Raw genomic sequence first — 21,473 nt, 5'->3', positions numbered from 1 at the left:
TTTCTTTTTTTAAGACTTTTTTGGGTCCAGGATCCAAGGCAGGAGTAAGTCTTTGCTCTGTTAAATGACCAATCACACGTCTTGTAGTTTTACTCATATTTGATTGTAATGGCTTAATTGTGTAACTTGAACCATCAAATATTTTAAAAATGTGATTGCATGAGAGGACATAACTGTAGCTATCATGTAAATGTCTTTAGCCAAGTGACTCATCAGTAACGAGGGCTGTCCCTTCACCTCGCGTCTGAAACCTGCAGTTTGTCTCCATGTCCACCTGACATCTCTTCTTCTACTCTTAATTAGCCAAAGTTTGTGTCCTCGTGTCAGACCACTGGAAGTTATCAAGCCACTCTGAGTGAATGGGAGCAGATTTCCTATTGATGGTAATGAGACAGGCTGAAGGATCTCCCCTGTGCTGTATAATGATGTGTCACCACTGTGGCACTGGTGTCGGGCAAAATGAGGCCACAGCCGTGGGACACCTCCGACACATATCTTCACCATCACTGTATGAAAAACGTGGTTTTTGATAGCTAATTAGATATTCCTCCTCCGTCTGCTCAAAATGTGTTTGACATCATCGACCAAATTTGTTCATCTGATCCAAAATATCAGGTATAAGCAGTTTGAATAATGATCAGCTTGGAGGACATAATCACTTATGCGTTTGAAAAGTGAAGCCAGAATGGATGTGTGACATTTTGTAAGGAAACCCTTCAAGTTATAGTCTGAAAATGACCTGTCATTCAAACAAATTAGATCTAAATGAAGCTGCTTGAGTTCGTCCACCCTGCTCCTTGTCATCTCTGCGTGAACCATCCTCTCTGATTCTCACCAATTAAAGAGGACACTTCTGTGCTGTTTCTGCAGCCTGTAAATTTAACCAGAATCTGCTGAACGCAGACAAATTCACTCTGACTGGGTTAATTTTTCTGTTTGTAGCTGCAGAGCATCATCGTAGTTCATTTAACCGTTTGGTTTCCTCTTGTGATGGTGCAGTTAGCACCAGGTTTAAATAAACAGCAATTTCCTATATTTTAATTGAGTGTAAATAAAATCTGAATTTTGTGTGAGTTGACCAATCTGGAGGTGTTTCGATAATTTTCACTCTGTGTTCCTCAATGCGTTTTCAAAAAGATGCAGACCACACAAAGTAGTGCACCCATGGTCAACATAAGTCACCCTGTTTCCTTGCCAAAATCCACCGTGCCCCCCTCCCCACCTCACCCTACCTTCCCTCCCTCCCAGAGCGACCCGAGGCTGGGCACAGAAGGGACGGGGCTGCCAAGCACAGCACATGGCTCTGGGTCTGGGGACAACAGAAGTCGAGGTCCCTGCAGGGCCCTTCAGTCCTTACAAGGCAGTGCTCCCCCTGCCTCCCCTCCCATCCCACACACACACCCTACTCAACACACACCTCAGGCGGATGGGGAAAGCACACAGTCATCCCCCCAGGAGAAGTGAGGCGACAGGGACTGTGATTCCTCAGAGCTACACTCCCCTTTTTCTCCACCTCTTCTCCTTCTCCCTCCCGCAGGCTACGTCCTGCACATGTGATACGACAGACAGCCTCATGCTGCATTACCCATACACCTCTCTGTCCATGTCTGCGTCGCTCAGAGCCATGTTCCCTGATGTAGCATCAAAACTGGGACACCGACATGACACTCGTAGACACAGGAGAGGATGGAGATGCTATAAAATGATGCAACAAATACACTGTTCATCACTGTTGACTTTATATCATCATCATCATCATCATCATCATCATCATCATATGTGCTGCTGCTGTCTCAAGGTCACATCAATATATCTGACATAAAATTCTGTAAATACTGGATGTCATCCACAAGTGTAAACAAGTGGAAGTAAACCAGTGGGGGAGAGAGAGGCAATTTGATTGGATGAAAGGAATACAGAGGGAGGGGCTGTTCAAAAATCAGCAACAGTGGGATTGGTTAGTTTTTATTTCAAGCTACAGCAGCAACATGGATACACAACGTTCAGTGGTTGTTTCAAGATTAGAATTAAAATGTATTTAACCTATTCACCCTGTGCTGCTTCTGCCAGGTCCTGGGCACATGTGGTGGACAGAAAATATGAGAAGTGTTCTGTGTGTTTTGGGATATTTACTGACAGTGTTAGGAGAAGAGTAAATGCTAAAGTAAAGTGAAACAATAGCAACAGAGCAGAGAACAGACTAAAAAAGTGTAAACTGATCTAGAGTTTGCTAATGTTAGCTAGCATTAGCCGCTATAGGCCACCGGCATCACCAGAACAAGTAAGATTGTAGCAGCAAAACCCCTGAGTTCATTGAACTGAGCACTCATGCATTTCATTGCTGATGAATGTAACTTTTCATTTGCAATGAGAAGTTTGTATTTTTTGTTACATGGTTACATGGCCTCACTTTAAAGAGCTGCAATAATAGAATTTAAAGACTGTGGTTCCAGCAGGTTTTATTCTCTCATGTTAACTCAAGGGAAACTCGAAGTGAACTAAATAAAGGTTCTTCACATTTAAAATATACATTTCTCCTGGTCGTGAGGACATACTCTTTCCTACAGGTGGAGTGTTTTCATTCTTGCAATAAAACATATAAATAATTATATTTTTTTCTGTATATTGAGGAGATGAAAGTGTAGGTAAACTCATTGTTGTTAATCCCTGAGTCTTTGCAAGTCTCTCTGACGGTGGCACTAAAGAGTCTTTAAAGAGTCTCGTTCGCGTCCCCGGGGAACTTTAAAGTCACATCAACCGCTGCTTTTATGAGCCCTTCTCAGAGCAAAACGGATGACATCGAGTATGTTAAGATCCAATATTCTCAGAGCTGAGTGTACAAAAAGACCAATGCTCATAGGCGCCTGCTTATTTGCTCTTACAAGTATTAGTTTTTGTATTAGATTCCCTGCTCAATATGGGCTCGTTTTGAAGTCTCCACTTTTAGAAGAACAAGAGCCAGAAAAGTTGGAACAAAAGCAGAGTGGTGTTTTTTATTTATTAATTTTTTCCTTCTCAGATGCACAGAGTTCATTAGCTCTCTCATAATCTGCCGATGTGGCAATAAAAAATGTGCACCAACAAAAAGCACCAAGCCTCTTCCTGACACGCCATTAAACTGTGATGCATGAATGTTGCTGGAGTACTCCATCTAAGTTTTTCCAGTTGAAAGGTCAACAGGGAGACATGACAGCGCTACCGAATGGTGCGCTGTACATTTCCTTATTCTCCTTGCAGTTAATATGTCAAACTGAGCAAGGTGAGATTTGGATTTGATGTGGCAAAGTGTCGGTGTAAAAAAGGAGCAGGAGCAATCCTCCTCCGTTCATGGTGGTGGGAGGGGTTGGGTTACTGAGCAACTCTGTGCAGCCATTTTAATTGACATAACCTGTTTATCTGTAATAGTCCTTGAGCCTCCTGTAACCTCACAATAAAACACCACGCTCATTTTTCTACTCTTTTATCTGCAAAACCAAGTTGTTATCACAACATATGAAGCATCAGGCGCTATCTTCCATCACGACTACTTCTAATGGCTTTTAAAGTAGTTACCTGCGAAGTCCTGACATTTATTACCATCATTTTCGAGGACCGACACGGCACAAAGGTCTGCTGCTATCAGGAGGCGACATCATTATGAATTATTGTTTGCGACCAAGGTAGAAAATTGTACTTTGTGGCTCTGTTTCCCCCGTGATAAATCAACCAGTCACTTTTCACATCTTGGACTCTCAAAGCTGCTGAGGGTAGGACTTTTCGCTCCCCCCTACACACTGTTTACCCATTTCCTTCTCCCTCTCTGCCGCCGTGAAAAAGCTTCCTGCAGGTTGTTTGCTGCAACAGCCAGTTTCTCCCATTTCTCAACCGCAGATCTTTGCTCGTTCCTGATTATTAGTGCCGGCCTGAGCTGCTACTTTTCAAATGTTTATCCTAACTGCACATTTCTGCTTCCCAAGACGAAAAAAAAACATAAGTGACAGGGAGATAAGTAGACAAAGGGGACTGCATTTGTCAGTTGCTATCAGATGGCTGTTAACATGCTTCCTGGATGCTCTGTTAGCTTTGGGAGAATGAGAGGTGAAGCAGCACAACTTTATCCCTGACTACATCTCCTCTGGTAAAGTAATCCTCTGTGTGGCGGCGGCGAGATAAGGCCTGCTCACTCGCTCACGGCCTCGACGAAGTACAGACGGGAAGAAGTTGGCCGTCACTGTGGCGATGCTGGGTAAACAGAGGTGATCATTGCTCACAGAGAGGAGCTGGACTCTCAGAGTAGGACACTGATCTTCTGTCAGAGCCAGGGTCATGGAGCCAGGGAGAAATATGGACCAGAGAAGAAGAAGAGAAGCAGGAGAAGAGGATGAAAGGGGAGAGGAAAGATAGATGCTGCATGAAGGAAGAGAAAGAAGGAATCTTAAGAAGAGGAAAGGGAAAATAAGGGAGGTGAAAAGGCAAACGACCAAAGTAGAAAAGAGACTGAAAAGAGAGAAGAAAGATAAGAAATGAAAACTGGAGAAACATCTATCCATCATCCATTCATCAAATGAAGGTGACAAGAAAGAAACCAAAGAAAAGGTGGTGAGACAAGAAAACTGAAGGGAGAGACTGAGAGGAAAAGAGCACAAATTAGAGCTGAGAAAAGGAGAAAGTGGGAGCGAAGATGGATGGTGCATGAGGCAAAGAAGGGATGGAGGGGGGAGGTAGAGAGGAAAATTAATTTGAAGAAGAGAAAGTCGTGAGGAAACAAGAACTGAGCTGAAAAAGTTTTGAAGGAGATGGAGAAATGTGAAAACTGGATGAAGTTATACAGAAAGAAGTGAGAAATAAATGAACATCAGAAAAAAGGGAGGAAGAGCCAAGAGGAGAAAAATGCAAATGAAAGAAAAGATGAGGAAGAAATTAGAAAAGGAGAAGAGGAAGAAAGGGATCAGTGCAAGAAAGGGGAAGTGGAGAGGAAGAAGGTGAAGAACTAGGAACCTAAAGAGGAAGGAAGGGAATTAAAAAAAAGTGAATGAGACAGGAGGGGAGGTCTCTTGGTCTAGACTCACTACAAAGAGTGTAATTAACAATAACAAAAACCTGGCTTCCCTTCACCTACTTCAAACAGACCGCCGCAGGTTACGATGAAGCGTTACCTTGATGTACTGCAGCGCGCTCGCCTGCCGAGTCAGCGCCCACGGTGCCGAGCTTTACCTTCTAGTGCATTCTGATCACTGCGCCGCTCTCCAGCCCGATTAGGACGATTAATATTAATGGCTTGGCAGTTTCTCTCTGCTGATCAGAGCTCTCGACTGACTGGTTCCCAGCGTGGCGCCACACCTTGCTGTAGGTGACTGTCAGCTTTGATTATAGGCAGATTAAGGGCTCTCTTTCCCGCCGCCGCTGCTCGACATACTCAGATAAGCAGCATAAGTGCCGGACGGTTATTCACTGTCAGAGAGGTGATTCTGGGAGGTTTGACAGCCTGGGCAATTGCACCAGGCCACACTGTAAAAAGTGTCTGTCAGATTTCCAGTTGTGGAGCTTTTGATTACAACAGGGTGCAGCCTGCAGGTGTCAGCGAACCTGGTAAGACATGACACATCCACTTTAACTCGAACAGGAAATATGTGGAGATGAAGAAAACACGGCAGTCGCTAGATCAAAACCCTAAAGCATGTTTTGCTTCTGGCCAAATCCCAGCTGGTGATGTCACAGCAGGTGTATCCCATCAGCTGTGAAGGGGAATAGCCTGCTGATACTGCTTCCCAGTGCTAATTCATAATAATACAAATAAAAATAATAAGAGATGCACAATGCACAAATGGTGACCAAGTGCGTCCAGTGGGATGCAGAGGAGGAGCAGGGAGCATTGGGGCTTTGTGGTAAACAGCATTCCCAGGCTTTTCCACAGTGATGGATGAGGCAGCGAGGCTAATAGTGGCTGAAAGGTAAAAGTGTATCCAGCATTACGGGGTAGGAGGAGGGGAGGAGTGTATCCACCAGCTCCCGTTCAAGTCATTTGTAACACATTAGATGCTGATTCAGCATTCGTCAGCCTCAGACAGACCTTCCTCTTCACATGTTGCTGCTGGAGCTTCTGTGATTGGTGGATCACTCTCTCAGAAGGACGATGCAGAGCCTGAGCTGAATGACATGGTGTTTATGTGTGTCTAATGAGCACAGATACTTTTTTAAACTTTCAGTATTTCTTTTGTTTAGTTTTATATAAATATTTTTGGTGTTAATCCTCCAGATTTTACCTTCTTATAATTTGAGCGTCTTTGATTAATTCTGCTTTAGTTCTTCTCTATTCTTTCTTCGTTGAAAAGACAAACCAGACACCTGAAACTTATTGCTTCCTGTTCAACAGGAAATAACTACAAATGGAAAATTAACTGGAAACATGTTGGATCACCGTTTCCTTATAGCAATCTGTGGTAGATACGAGCATAATGTGTGAAACACACCCTGTGTTATTAAGTTAATACCCATTTCTGAGCAGAATTAGCTCAACTCCGCCTGAGCCGGACCAGTAATTACAGTAACGGTGTCAGGTCGTGTTGCAGCGGCTGGCGTTAATCATGTGCCATCAAACCCGGGCTCCTTTGAGAGCCAATCAGGTATCAGATTGCTTTGGGGGTAAAGAAAACAAGGCTGAGTGAGAGAGGTGTCTGGCCGCTGTACCCAACCTCATCTGTCTTCCTCTCGGTGGGGGGGGGCTGCCTGACCCTTGACCCCGCAGAGAGCTGCAGCATTCATCATGACACGTTAGGTAATGTGGTTAACTACCTACTTCCTCTGTCAGGACTGTGGCTGCAGGGGATTGTGGGGCGGCTCGTGCGCAGGTAGACGATCCCTCTTTCTGACAAAGAGATGGGATCGTTATAAAGCGATCTGCAGTGGTCACAGGTGAAAAATGAGCGTAGTCCATCACTGAGTGCTTTGGCGTTTGAGATGTTTTCTCCTCCCTCTGAGTCTGTTGTGCTGCTGCTGTCGGCTAAAGTGTTAAATGACCTGTCGAGTGTGTCTGTGCACATACAGGATGAGGCACCCACACTCTCAAAAACTGATTCATGTCCGTGTGTCATTGCAGATTCGTTTTAACCTGTGTGGCTCTGCTAAATTAATTTTCCAGTCAGTGATTTACAAATTAACCTAAAAGTGCAGGTCACACTGAAATGATAAAGCCTTAGTCAGTAAATATTGATACTGCCGCCATTTCTACAGTAAATCTTGACTCATTCCATCAGATTTTTCCAGAGTCTTCAGCCTCATCTTGGTTCATCTCCTTCAGCAAATGGAGTTTACTCAGTGATCATCATGTGATCTAAGTAGATCTTGTTAGGACTCAAATGAAGTTTCCCTTTTTCACCTGCACCTTGGCAAGGCTGTAGATACCAACTTCCTGTTTATGTTCGGAAGTGAGCTGAGTGATATTTTTGCTGGATAAACTCAGCTGCAGTGTGATGCTACTGTATGCACAGAGGACTTAATTGATTGTGTGCAGTTTCAGTGGCTTAGCATCTGGCGCTCGTGATAATCCCCCTTCTGTCCTGCATCAGTCGGACGTATTGATGAAGCACTCAGGGCTGTAGTGCTACATTTACTCGGCACATTAGCCCATTACAGTTATGGGCAGACAAGTAAGTAGAGACTCTTTACCTGAAGAGGGATCGTTTGTGTGGAGAGAAGCAAAACAGGCTGGATGTTACTGAGTACTGTGTGAAAACACAAGCTCAGATATTTATCTCTGTCACTTTTCAAAGACACATTACTGCATAAATATGCAGGTCTAGTTTGGCCTCTGCATGATTATAGCTCTCACTGAGTAAATCTGTTTATATGTGTATTTGTCTTAGATACAAACAGTATATAGAAAAAATACTTCACTTTGACCCAGACATGACCTCTTTTAATATGTTTTCAGTTATTTTCAAGTTTCTTGAATTAGTGATTGAACATGAACGTGATATTTTTCTTTTTACATTGGATATAAACTCGTGAATGGTGAATTTTCATCTCACCATCCGCTAAAATGAAAAAAAAATCAGATTTCACAGAAAGATAAATCCATATGCAGCACTGTTTGAGTTATATTTGCAGTTTCTAGATTCTGAAATTGCTAAAGGATAAAAGCAAAGTGATACTTTTCTTCTAAGACGACACACATTGTGTGATTTCTGAAGTCATAGACCACAATCATCTTTCCATAGATTTCCGTGAACTACCACTTAGACAAAACAAAACAGGCCCCGTCTCTCCGCTCGCTGCTGAGCTGCATCAATAAAAGCTTAAACAAGAGTGGAGGCCAATTGATATCTGTAATTGTCACTGGTTTGACCTCTACATGACCCTTTTTAATTTTCTTAGCAGCAAACTCTGAGTGAGTATAAGTTTTTATAATTATAAATTTTTCTGGGGTTTGGAATTACTCAATTATAAAGTCAGAGTATTCCTCTTCTGCCTAGTAGATGTTCACTGTTTTGACCTCTTCAGACACTTAACTGCATCATCTGTCCATAGATTTCTATAAATTGCCATTTTGATATATGATTATGTGCAATCAGGGGCATCTTGTGGTAAAATGTTGTGGAAGTACATTCAGTCAGGGGAGTCTTTTCTGTTTGTTGTGTCAATAAACAGCCACCTAAGCCCCTTCAGGAATCCGACAAACAGCACTTGATCTGTGGTGCGAAGACCATTAGGGCCAGGTATATTGATGGCGCCGCGCTGCCGCAGCCCAGCTCTCCTAGCATGAGGCAGCATCCATGCCGAGAGGACACTTGTTCACTGTGTGTTTCCAATCACACGCCGGCCGTGCTGAGATGCCTAATGGCCTCGCGCTCAGCCTGTCGCAGGAAAACGCCCGGTGCACGGCGCATGCGCTCCCGACCAGCCTCCGTCCCATTGGGTGCAGTTTGGGGGCTCGGGCAGATGGGATACAGGCACCAGGAACAGGCAAGAGGGGGAGGATTTGAAGGGGAGAGTGAGGGCGAAGGGATGGCGTGTGTGTGTGTGTGTGTGTGTGTGTGTGTGTGTGTGTGTGTGTGTGTGTGTGTGTGTGTGTGTGTGTGTGTGTGTGTGCTGCCTCTGCCCATCCGTGCATTCAACATGCCATCCAGAGACTGCCCATGCTTCATTAGGATGCCAGGATAATGGCCAACAAGCACGCGCCGTGACACCCCATTTCCTGTGCACTGAGCTCTCCAACCACGACAGATGTCGACAGTGCCGCCGCTGCCACTACTAGGGGCCCCTCCACTTCCTGCCTGCTTGGCCGAGCCGCCGTCCCACCGCCAGGGAAGAAGGGGCAGCAGGGGCAGTCGTATACACCAAAAAGGGGCACTGTTGCCAATCTGAGGCACTTATGTTGTGGGAGATGATGTTTGTCTTTATTTATTTGTTTATTTATTTGCCAGATAGCTTTCTAATCTCCCTTTTGGAGTTAATATCTGATTTAGTGGGATTACAACACAGCAAAGGATCATTATGTTTCACCCCTCGCCTCACCGCCGCCGCCCCTCCAAAATCCAAATGATGTATCTGTAGACAAAACATAAACAGATGTTTCAGTGGCTGTTAGGTGTCCTCACCGGGGATGTGGATGAGAAGGGGGGGTGATCATTTGACATGTGTGTTTGCGAGCATCGGGGACAATGTTGTTTTAAAAGGTGTTATTATGCTTTTGCAGCAGCGTCGTAGCTTGTGCACCGGTAATAATGTCGGGCTGGATTTAGAGTGCTGTCACGGGCGCGTCAGGAGAGGGAGCAGGGGCCGTGGACCGAGGCTAATGGAGGCAAAACAACCTCCAGCTCCTGCCCCTGCTGTCCAAAACTCAGCTTTTAGAGGGAAAACACAGGCCACCTCTCAGTGCTCGCGCAACACGATACGTCAATATGAGAGGCAATTTAATCCTCTCATTTGAATATGCATCCTGAAAAAAAACCCTCCCTCCCTCTCCTCTTTGGCGTTTTTGAACCCCGACCAGATTTCAGGACCATGGGGGGAGGAAATTGTTGTACATTTCCTGACAAATTGAGTTAAACGGACATTAAGTAGGGCTTTAAGAAAACAAATGGTCGTCTTTATCACAGGTGGACACTGATGGCTTAATGGGGGCCTGTGAGCTGATCGTATCACCGGCTAATGGCTTGACAGGATGCATTAAGGTTTTTGTGTAAAGAACTGGCGAGCGGGGCCAGGCGGAATGGCGAAATGCAGACCTGTCAAGTGCTACGTGTCCCCTTTTTTGTGCAGGGAAGCAGATGTTTGTGTGTATACGGTGGACTGGCAGAGGGAGGCCGGCAGCAGATGCCTGTACCGGTGCCAAGGTTCAGGATTGTACAGACGGTACATGTTCAGAGAGAGAAAGCTGCCTTCCCTCTGCCATAGGTGGCTCCCCAGTCGAATCACCCCCCCCCCCCCCCCCCCCCCCACCCTTCTGCTTAACCACCGCAGCGTCCGACCCCTTTTATTTATTCATCTATTTGTTGAATTATTTACTCATTCCATCGCTCGTTTGGCCGTTTAACGACCTGCCCAGAGGCACAGGAGAGATGGAGCGTTTACTTCAGGGACAGATGACCATTCACTTCATTTATTGGGAAAATAAAAGCAAATGTGATAACACTATGGGCCTTTACAGTGTGTGCTAAAGAGGAAGTGTTTTGTTCCCACATATGACACTTCACTGAGTGAACGACTCCCTTTGTACAAACAGCTTCTGATGCTGAATTTTATTCCAAAATTCAGTTCACCTTTTACAACTGCACATCACAGACCTGTACAGTCTCCTCTGGACCTTATGGGATCCTTTGAAAAAGTTAAAAATAAAGAAATCAACAATGACTTTGACTGAAGTGATGGTGCCTTTTAGTTTAGTTCAGTACATTAAAGACTCAAAACGCTCTCTTCCTCACTGTTTCTAGTGTAATTTATGATACTTGACTCAGGAACTTCTCAAACAGTTGACTAAAAGTGGTAAAAGTTTCCCAATGTAGCTTCCAAAATTAGAAATTGAATATCTAAAGTATGTTCTGAAATACATAAAGCTGATTAGCATTAGTCAGGTTTGAGATTTGTGAACATATGTGACGTCTGAGCATTTAATTTAACAGCATTCAAACAGACCTTTAAATTCTGAAAACATTCAGTCATGAATGTCACACAATGACTTTTCACCCCCAGATGGGACTCTGGAAAATAACCTTTTGTTCAGGTAGACTGTGTGAAATCATCACCAGACAAATATCCTTTGATGCTGAGGTTCATCTCATCTTGTAATTCTTTTGTTATTAACATCTATTGAACGAATACACCAAAGTGTCAGAGCAATAATGGGGAACACCTCAGCTGTTCATTATGAGATGGTCTGCATGTATAAGGTAGTGATGCGGCCGTCGACACTGATAATCCCTCTGAGCTCCTCAGCAGCCTCTGTTCACGCTCACTCGCCGCTTCCCAACACGGCGGAGGATCACAGCCTCTCCTCTGACGCCTCCCTGTAGTTTTGACTTGAAGAGGGAACTTTTTCTTTTCTGCCTCCTCCCTCCTCGTCCTCCTCCTCCCCCCTGCCTTCACCCCCACGGCTCCCCCTCTTTGGAAGAGAGCGCTGCTTTGCTAAGGTACAGCTTGTTTTATTAACATCAAAAGCGCCCGTGGGAGACGGCAGTGATCAAATTCCCCTCTAATTAAAATGAACCTGAGTTGAGAATGTTGCGCTGTTTAATATGTACAGAACAGTGCTGATTGCACAAAGCGGCTCCTCCTTTTGTTGGCGCGGATAATGCGGGCCCCGTCGAGACGCCGACGTGGGCGGAATGAGTGTACCTTTGGAGCATCCTCGCGATCTGGGTGATGTCCTCATCACCGTCTGATGTGAGACTGATGTCAAATGTGGCTGGTGAAGCCTAAGCTTCACCTCGCCTTTAATTTGGAGGGTGATTGATGGACCTGGAGGCGATATTGCAGAGTGTTCAACTCCTGTCTAGGTTGCCTCTTCCCTCCTTTACCGTGCCAGAACAGTTTGGCAGCTCTTCCCTCATCCCTGCTTCCCAGGATGCCTCTAAACTTTCTCAGAGTTCAAGTTCACCTTGCACTTTGTCCTCAGCTTGTAGCATCAGCGTCGCCACCGTGCATGGGGGTTTCGCAAAAGCTCCTCTGGGATCAAAGACATGGCCAATCATTTTCAGCATATACATGTGTTTAATCCAGGAACAGACGCCATATTTTAAAGGGAAAACGAGCAATGGCTCGTTTTTTCCAAAGAACTGAACTGAAGAAATGTACAGAAAGTTGATCGATATTGGTCATCATCAGCACCTCAGTGTCGACTGATGTTCCAGTCTGCTGTTTGGCTTTGGCTCGTCGACCTCCTCTTACAGTTTAGTCGCCACATGTGTCGAGAATCAAAATTTGCTGACGGGACATCGGCGCTCCTCCTTCTTTCTGGACATCGCCTCTTGCTCAGGGGCTTAAGATTCGGTGTGGGCTCTGGTTATGACAGCGCAGGGTTTCTGCAGAGAGGTGAGATGAAGGATACAAATTCAATTTAGGTGCCTCTGCCGATCAATGACAGCAATCCAACCTTGATCTCAGGTTATGAATACCTGAGCAGATGTTCCTTGTAAGGCATACAGATGACACATGCACAACTACTCTAGAAAAAGAAATCCAATTCTTGGTTTGGTGATTTAGTTCACTGGGCTGTCAAAGATTAATCTCTGTCCTTATATTTATATTTGTGCTCACAAGCATTTTTCAACTGCAGTACATTGTGACCTTTGACCCCAGCACAAAGCCGTTATGCTTCCATGAAAGCATATAATTTCTGACATTGTTGATTGTAACTTTATCATCCATCAAGTCATCTTGAAGTCGATGACCAATACATGTAACCTCTGCTTCGTGGTCAAAGCAGAATTGGTGAAATAACGAGACCATCTTCACACACATTAAGATAAACATTTTACAAGTATTTCACTTTTCTAGACAAGTGTATACAACTGAAACAAAAATGGCGATCGTGTACAACACAACTCCTCATATGAAAAGAGTTAGATAAACATCTAACCTACATGCTCTGGCAGGAATACCAATCCATAGAGATGCTGAGGAACGTGTTTACTCCTCTAGCATCATATCATAAACATGTTTTCGTGATAGATTCAATTGAAAGCCTTCAAGGCGTCTGAGAAGATCACGACTTTGGTAGACTAGCAACTACAATAACTGCCCAAGATTTCCTATAAAGCATCACCTGCAGACTTTAGAGCCAAACATAATTTGTAAAGAGAATAAGTTTGAACTGCTCCACCATAATTTTCACAACATCCTCTTTAGGTGTGTAATCATTGCTAATCTGAGTCAGAGACACAGATTGGATATTCTTTATTTGATTAGTAATCAAAGATCATTTCCAGGTCATGATCTAACTCCAGAATGGACATCCAGAGCCATTTTGGAAGAAAACTCTTCATCTGTGTTTGTGGACATTTGTTAAATGTGCAGCACATAATCAGCACACAGCACCACATTCAGTCTGAGTGGATTCCTGCAGACTTGAATCCAGGCTTTGCTTTTTTACAGCCATCCCACCCTGCTGTCAGACTCTGGAGCAGGTAGCTTGCACTCCATTAAACAAACACTGTGGCCCCTCACTTTTATTTGACATTTTATTTGGCTGTGACAAACGAGCAGCAGTTGGATTATAACATAATTTGTCTCCTCTTTATTACCGGCACAAAGGACACCATTCATTAATTATTCTGCCGTTGCCGCTCAACACTAACTGGAAAGGTCCCTCTTTGGACAGATGGCGAGGACAATGTTATTTATATCAATCAGTCCAAAATGTTCAGCTAGGATTACTATTCCTTGGATCGCTTTGATTTATGTCTCTGCACCTCACCCCGTACCCAACCTCACCGGCTCCTGCAGGGACACTTTAATCGAATGGGAATTGAAAACAGACTGGTGAGGCAGGCAATGTGTTTCAGCATGTTTATTTATACATCTCACTTTTCTTTTTTTCTCCCCTTCTAAACTAAAGTTGTTTTGCTGTTGTTTGCTTGCTTGTTTCTTTTCAGAGAGGAAGTTTAACTTGCAAGACTCTGCGGTTAACAGAGGAAGAGTTTCCTTCAGTGGTGAGGAGCGTCTACCTGAGAGAGGATTTACAGGTAAGGCAGCTTTTTGACTTCCTTTTGGATCTGAAATAAAAAAAAACAGAAAACAGCAAATGGAGACAAAGTCAGATTATAATCAGGATCCACTGCTTCATGCAGTGATGGGAAACTATTGTAATCTGGATTTTGGAGTCCCCTATGGTAGGATAAGAGCTTGTCGGAGGGAAACTATCAGTGACACTGTATCTGACTGAATAAGAGATTACAGATAGTTAAGTGCGAGTATTCCTGTTCTTCTGGTTCTGATTTACCTGCATGAGGCAGAAGAAATCAGTCTCTGTGCTGCAGATTGGAGGAGTTAAAATAATGAATCTCAAGCTGCATAACATGGAGTACAAACAGAGACAGGCAGGTCTGCCCCTGACACCGCCTCTAACAACTCATCATTACCTTTCTTCTCTGCATGCTAACCAGTCCCAGAGCAACACTTGGTAGCTGGGTGCCGTGATTTACGTGCCCGTGTGAAAAGAGAAAAAAATATATTTTGTAATGAATACCATTTACGGAGTAATTAGTTTTATGCAAACTAGTGAAGATGAAAGCAAAAATCTTTATAAATTATGAATCATGTTATAAGTTATCAGGGGTGCTTATCATCGAGTTAACGCACCTCCCCGTTAATTAAAAATGTTCACACAGAGTCAAAGGAGGGAGATAGTTCGCCGGCAGACTCGTCAGGTAGCTGTGTCTCAGAGAAAACCAATTCTGAAGGAAGCCTTTGTTCTTGCTGCTCACTCTTCAAATCTCAGATCAGGGCCAGCACTCAGGCGAGAGAGGTAAACAACAATGAGGATGCAAGACAGGGAGCGAGAGGAAGGGAAACAAACACTGACAGGTGTAAGAACATCATTACACACTGGCAAGAATACAGCTGCAGACAGTGGACAAAAATCACCCTGACAGAAGACATGAGCTCTAGGTAAAAATCACTCTGATTTCCCCTCTTTTCCCTCCCTGCATCTACATTCTTCCAAACGTTTGCCCATTGACTAGAAAAATCTCCCTGGGCCCCTGATGGTCCCTGGCTCGGTGCGAGGATGCCCAGGCGCTACAGCAACGCTCATAAAAACTCAATTCATCAAGACGAGCGTAATTTGCTCCGAACGGAAAGCGCCACAAAAGGGGGCGAGCTTGTCAGTGAGACAGGTGGCTGGAGATCTCGCTCTGATACTGAGCGATATGAATAATAGATTCTGCTAAATGTACGCCAGGACCCGGGCTGTAAACACAGCTGCCTCCTTTCCCTTCCAAAAGAACAGCTTGGCTGGATGAGAAGCCCGAGCGCTCTGCCTCCACCTGAGGACTGGGGGGGAGGAAGGGGTGGTGGGTGTGTGTGTGTGTGTGTGTGGGGGGGGTGATTAACTAATCAAATGCACAGGCTAAATAGGAGGCAAGGAGAGAAAGAGGAGACAGACAAAGCGAGGGGGGAGAGGTGTAAGTCAGAAGGTTCACCCTCAGTGATTCTGAGCAGCACAAAGGATGTTGATTAGTGGGGAATTGATGTCAATCTAAACATTTAAAGAACGAGCTTTCACTGGTTGAGCAGTGACATTAATTAGGACACTCCTTTAATTGTATTCTCTTAAAAAAAAATGAAACTTTAAATCTTTAATATTGGATGCGGGGGCCACTTTTCATCAAGTATCATGTTTTGTTAAATTATGTAATCAGTAAAGTCAATTTATATGTTTATATTTCCCCAAATTCCCGAAAAACCCCTGTAACTGGAACAGAAGAGGCAGAAACAGAAGAGGAATCTCTCCTCTGGGACCAACATGCAGTAGCAGCAGTAGTGTCATTATAACATGAAGAAACACAAACATAATTTCAAGTTTTAATAAAACCTCTGCACATGTCCACAAGAGTTACACGACCCAAGATGTATGAGCCGAGGAGCTGTGAGTGCAGACCGTACACGCCAGCAGACAAATAAAATACATCATGTGTGCAGTGTGGTACAGACACAGGACCTGCATGTGTCTGGAGTCTAATAAGTTAATAATTAACCTAATTAAGACCCAACCAGGAGCTTCAGTGGATCAACAAAAGTGTGTGTTCTTTTAAATATTCAGCTGAAGCCTTGTGAGTATTTGATTTCTCATTCCTGCAGCTTTATCTTATCCACTCACTGTGAAAGTGGACTTGTAGTAATTGTCCTAATTTCTTGAAGCCACAACATCAAGGTAAAAAAGAAACTCTGTCTTTTTATCAAACAGAACAAGAAACCCTGTGCAGAGTCTCAGAATCTCAGAACATAAAACCAGAACAATTTGCATGGTTTGACACCAGGAGAGAGAATATATATATATATATATTTTATTTTGTGCGTACTAACCCTTTAAGGTGGGCCTGTCCTCTGAGCTGGCAACGTAAGAAACATGAAGTCATTAAATTCATTGCTTTAAGGACCTTTTGTTTTATGTTAGGGTCTGTTTGTGCAGATTAGGGGCCGATTAAAACATTTATTTGAGGGGAAAAAGTAAATCTTTCATTTTTTTCTTCCCGTCCTTGTTTTGGTGTTTCCAAGTCAAATGCTCTGAATAATGCAGAGGCTGTGAACGGTGTTTGTCTTGGCAGAGACTTTGCGAGCTACAGTTCTGCAGGATGAAGCCACATGTTGCGAGGAACATCGTAGCAGTTTACTCACCGACGTGTTTACTCATGAATTATCACGTGTGTATCGCCGTTGACTCACAGTGGACTACATTTCCGTGCTGATGTAATTTTTCTGCGCCAATCACCACCTCCACCCACTGCCTGACACTTCAATGGCTGCTCCTCTGTACATTTGATGACTCCCCAGATGAAATTTAGGAGGGTTTTGCCCAGCCGAAGGTAATTAATTCTTCAATTAAAATGTTGTTAAACATTTTTAATGAGTAATTGGCACTGGGGAATCGGATACAAAACTATGTTTAACCAGAGACAGAAAGACAACATGGATGTTTCAAAGTTGGTTTCTGCAAATCTGTTCATTGACCCACTTTTCCCTCCCCAAGTATTGCACTGCACAGAAATATAAATAAAAAATCAAATGTGAAGCGTCTCCTGGCACAGAGGATGTGTCCTTCATCTCAGGTGACTACTGCTTCATTTGGCTGCCTCCTTTTTTTCTTTTTTTTTTCCAGTGCTCCCTAATTAGGGCACGAGACGGCACACAACAACCTGAGATACAGAGCTGCAGTGAAATATGACATCACAGCGCAGGAACAAGATCCACTTAACCTGATTTCACTTCAGTGTGAACAAAGACAGGATAGATGGAACAGAGCATGTTTCATTAATCACCAGCAAATGGCACAAATAAAAACACACTTTTGTAGGAAGCATATCAGTTTCCCTTCCCTACACAGTGTGTGAGAGGTCTGAAAAAAGTTAGACTGGGTTTTATTTTGAAAAGATGGCAATCCAACTTAACTTGGACATTTCAATCAGTGAGTGGCTCATGAAATGTGCTGGAAATATGAACTCACTGGATCTCAGGCAGACGTCTTAAGTAATGTCAGGTCAAAGAGACGAGAGAAACTGCTTTTAATCATATGATCTACAGACAAGATTTGCATTAGCCAGGTTTCCGTCGAAAACAACATCAGATAAGAGCAACTTTTTGTTCACAGTAAATCAAGTTGCTTTTCTTGTGACTTTGCACCTGGCTGACATCAGTTGTTCTCACTTGTCTGCTGAGGCTGTATTTCACTGCGAGCTGCTCAGTGACCGACATGTCACCAAAATGAGCTCTGATGAGTAAATTAAATTACTGAAAATGCAGTAATTTATATTATTTGACTTCAAAGCAGTAAGTGTAACACAGAGTACTTCCTATATGAATATATCCTCTCATGTAAACTAATGTGTAACATACAGTGAGTCATTTTTTGCCAAATTAAGCAGTAAGTGACACATCCTCTCTCAGCTGCTTGAATAAATCTACTTCTACTGTAGTTTTCCATCAGTCCTCCACTTTAGTTCAGTGTCTGCTTCCCGTAATCCTCCTCAAATCAGCTCTGAAGGAGTCACTCTTCCTCTGCCACAGGAGGAAGTGGGAGAGGATTTTGTTGCGTATTCACAAGCCGCAGCGTTAGCTAATCATGAAGCTAGTTCAGGGAGCCTCAGTTCATTACAGCTCTGCACTCTGTAGGTTCCTGGCATTGTTCTCTCAATTAGAGACTTGTAAATGTGTTGCTTGCTTAATCACCCAAAAACTGGCCCCTAGGACTTCCCCCTAATGCAACCCCATTAAGAGGGGCCATCAAAACAAAAGATCTGCCTCTAATGGCAATAATCCTTCACTTCTGTCACACCGAAGCCAAACTTGTATCTTAAATGAGCGATGATGGATGAGAGCAGGCCTCTGTGTCAAAGAGCTTTATTACTGGTGATGGATGCACCGGCCACGCCGCGCACCAAACCTCGACCGGGGCCCGTCACCGTCAGAACCAGTCCATCCCAAGTGCGTCTCACTTAACCCGGCGTCTCTGGAAGTCAGATGGCCGCTCGTGACGCTGAGGGGCAGCAGAGAGAAATAAGGGCTTATCCAAACAAGCTCATTAGCACAATTAGCACTCGTTTCCTGCCGATGGACCCCCGGAGCTCTCCTAAAGTTTGACTACACAGTGTGGTGACTCAGATGATGAGTTGCAGGGCAGGGGAGGGGTGACGAGCTGCTCCTTTTATGGACGAAGATATGATCTGGAAGCAGGTGGCGACCTGTAACAGTGAGTTTGTGTTTGAATTTTTTTTAAATTTCTATATTCTCCAGGTATGTCCTTGGCTTTGCCTTGAATGTGTGTGAACGTGTTTCCAGATGGGCAGGCTTTTCCTAATAGAACCAGATCTCATCAGACTTAATCAGAGGTGATTCAGCCCATATCTGTCACTCATTGCGTCAGTTGTCAGGTTGACTCTTGAAAAAGGACAATTTCACCTTGTCAGTTAATTTTCCAGGTCGTTATGTACACCTCATTTCAAATTAGGTCACCGAAAGTACACTATATCTTTACTTCCTTGTATTTTTCTGCAAAAATCCCTCTATTATTACATCAAGCAGTATTACTTTAGTCCACATTTACACCTTTACTCTTTGTTGTACATGTTCCTGCATCAACATGTTTCATAATTAGATGAGAGGACTTCAGAATTTAACAGGATGATACTGCTTTAATCACAAAAACATTAATAACTAATAAATTATAGCCTCAGTTTGGATTTTCTGCTCTATTTGTCTCTGACTTTCCTCCTCCCTGATATCTCTGTGTTCCCTGTGACCTTTGACCTGTGGATTCTTCACCTTCACTTGCTTCTACCTCTGTCAATCTGGGAACTGAAGCTTCCTCCATGGTTGCACTGCATCCTCTGAGGAAATACAGTCTTAAATGTAAATGTTGTCCATGTGAGTCTTTCTAAATAAAGCCGCTGCTTTCCCCTCACGCCGTATGTGCATCAAGCCGCTGCAGCCATTAAGGTGCAGCACAGAGACACACAAACCCTCTAACGTCGTATTCTTCTTAATTATATATGGAAACCATTATATTCCCAAGACGACCCCGTATATTTAAAGAAACCAGAGTCCTTCCAACGCTTCTTCTCTCAGGGATCTCATACTTAACAGGAGATCTGCTCTTAAGGGAGCCTCCTCTGGGTACGCAGACTGCAAAGAGCCAATCACGACCATAGTGCTGCTACGCTGTGCCAACGCCGCCGCAACACAGCAGCTCATTACATATATTTGAAGAGCAACTTCTGCAGATGTACATCTCTGCAGAGGAAGGTTTCTCTGTTAACATTCGAAGCAGCAAACATGTGGATTATGATCAGTTTGAGGCGTTTATGACCTTAAAACTAACATCCTGTGTTGACTGTATGTGCTGAAGCTGCTACCAGGCAAAAAATATAATTAGATGGGTATATTTTGAATTTAACACTTTAAATATTGTTTCTAAGTGCTCTGACAAAACCAAATGAAAGATTATTGTCTTTATAATGAGGTTTTGACACAAACTTGAGCCATAATGTTTATAATGTTTAGGCCTCTGCAGGCAAGTGTGCAGAAACTATTTGTCCTTTTCACCTTTAAGATGAGCAGAGAGTTGTTTCAGACACCGGAGTAAACGTACAAAAAGGATCTCTCTTCTAGCAGGAAGTGCCTCCACACCTCAGTCTCTAATTAAAGGCGTTGCGAAGCGGGGCTTTCAGCTACATTAGCAAGCGTTTCCAGTGACAGGTAATAAAGCAGATTGGTTACTTGCAAATGAATGCACACACCCCCGTTCCATTAGGCATAAATAATTTGGCCACTTGGGTATGTGCCTCCCAAATTACTAATTCTTTTTGTGTCTCAAATTACCTATTCTTTCTGATGTTGCCTTAAGTTGATTAGCGCGCTGTGCGCGACTAGCCATTGGCTTTTTCCAGGTTTTCAGCCTGTTTTCATTTTTCATAAGGTGAAGAAGTGTTCAGATCATGCTGCGGATTTGTTTTGCTTTTGTTTGTGCACATGCACAGGGGCAAGCCACTTTGATTACTGGCACAGATGATAATTTATGCACTTATTCCCAACTTGTGCATTTTTGGTGTGATTGTGCACAGGCTTTTCTTCTCACACCTTGTAGTCTTTGCTTGGGGATGTAGAATGAATATTAAATACAGTGGCAGTGGGCCACTTCCTTTGTTTCCATCAGGAACACACATATAGCCAGTACATACTGTATAAAACACACTTTTTCACATTCATGAAAGATTTATTTTTCCTGCATTTCTCTAGTATACATAAACATTTTCAAGACAAGCAGATACTTGTTGTCGTTGGTTCGTTGCTGATGATTGCTTGTGATCCTACTGATCTCAAAGTTAAAGTTTATTTTTCTAGTGATCTCATTAGAAGTCATTCTCTGCATGTGAACATAGAGCGAGATGGGTCATACCATGAAAATTCCTTATGAAATAATCAATTTTTAATTTTAAATTCATTGGAATTCTTCTCTTTCTTTCCACAGAAATGATTTGATCTTTAATGAGTTTTATTTTCAAAACTATGTCCTTCTCTGCAGGCGGTTTCATGCAAATTTCATGTTGTGTGACTGCAATACTGTACAAGAGTTTTGCACTCTTGAGTTATTTTATTACTTGATTTCAGAATGCACAAATAGCTTATTATAACCTGCAGGCATGTCAGGAAATTCTGAAGGATGGGAACATGCTTGTCCAGGCTGCATGTCAGCAATGTGCACGGCTGTCATTCAGATATGTTAATGTTAGCTGTCTCTGCTATAATTGTGTGGAATGTGTGTGCAGATATGCATCTGAAAAACT

General features: G+C 43.5%; 1 long non-coding RNA gene across 6 annotated transcripts in view; it reads left to right on the top strand.

Moving 5' to 3' along the window:
* Window positions 1-21,473, top strand: part of LOC139609787 (uncharacterized) — a 207,458-nt gene that overhangs the window by 113,489 nt on the left and 72,496 nt on the right. For all 6 annotated transcript variants that reach the window (XR_011685358.1, XR_011685357.1, XR_011685359.1 and 3 more), the window contains one exon: window positions 14,070-14,159. This is a non-coding gene — a long non-coding RNA (uncharacterized lncRNA). The remainder of the gene's footprint in view (window positions 1-14,069; window positions 14,160-21,473) is intronic.

The sequence above is a fragment of the Trachinotus anak genome, unplaced genomic scaffold (genome assembly GCF_046630095.1).
Source record: "Trachinotus anak isolate AG129_WGS33_773 ecotype Australia unplaced genomic scaffold, CSIRO_AGI_Tana_v1 ptg000026l, whole genome shotgun sequence".
Lineage (NCBI taxonomy): Eukaryota > Metazoa > Chordata > Actinopteri > Carangiformes > Carangidae > Trachinotus > Trachinotus anak.
The sequence above is the reverse complement of the archived record's forward strand: the minus strand, read 5'-3'. Positions and strand labels throughout refer to the sequence as shown.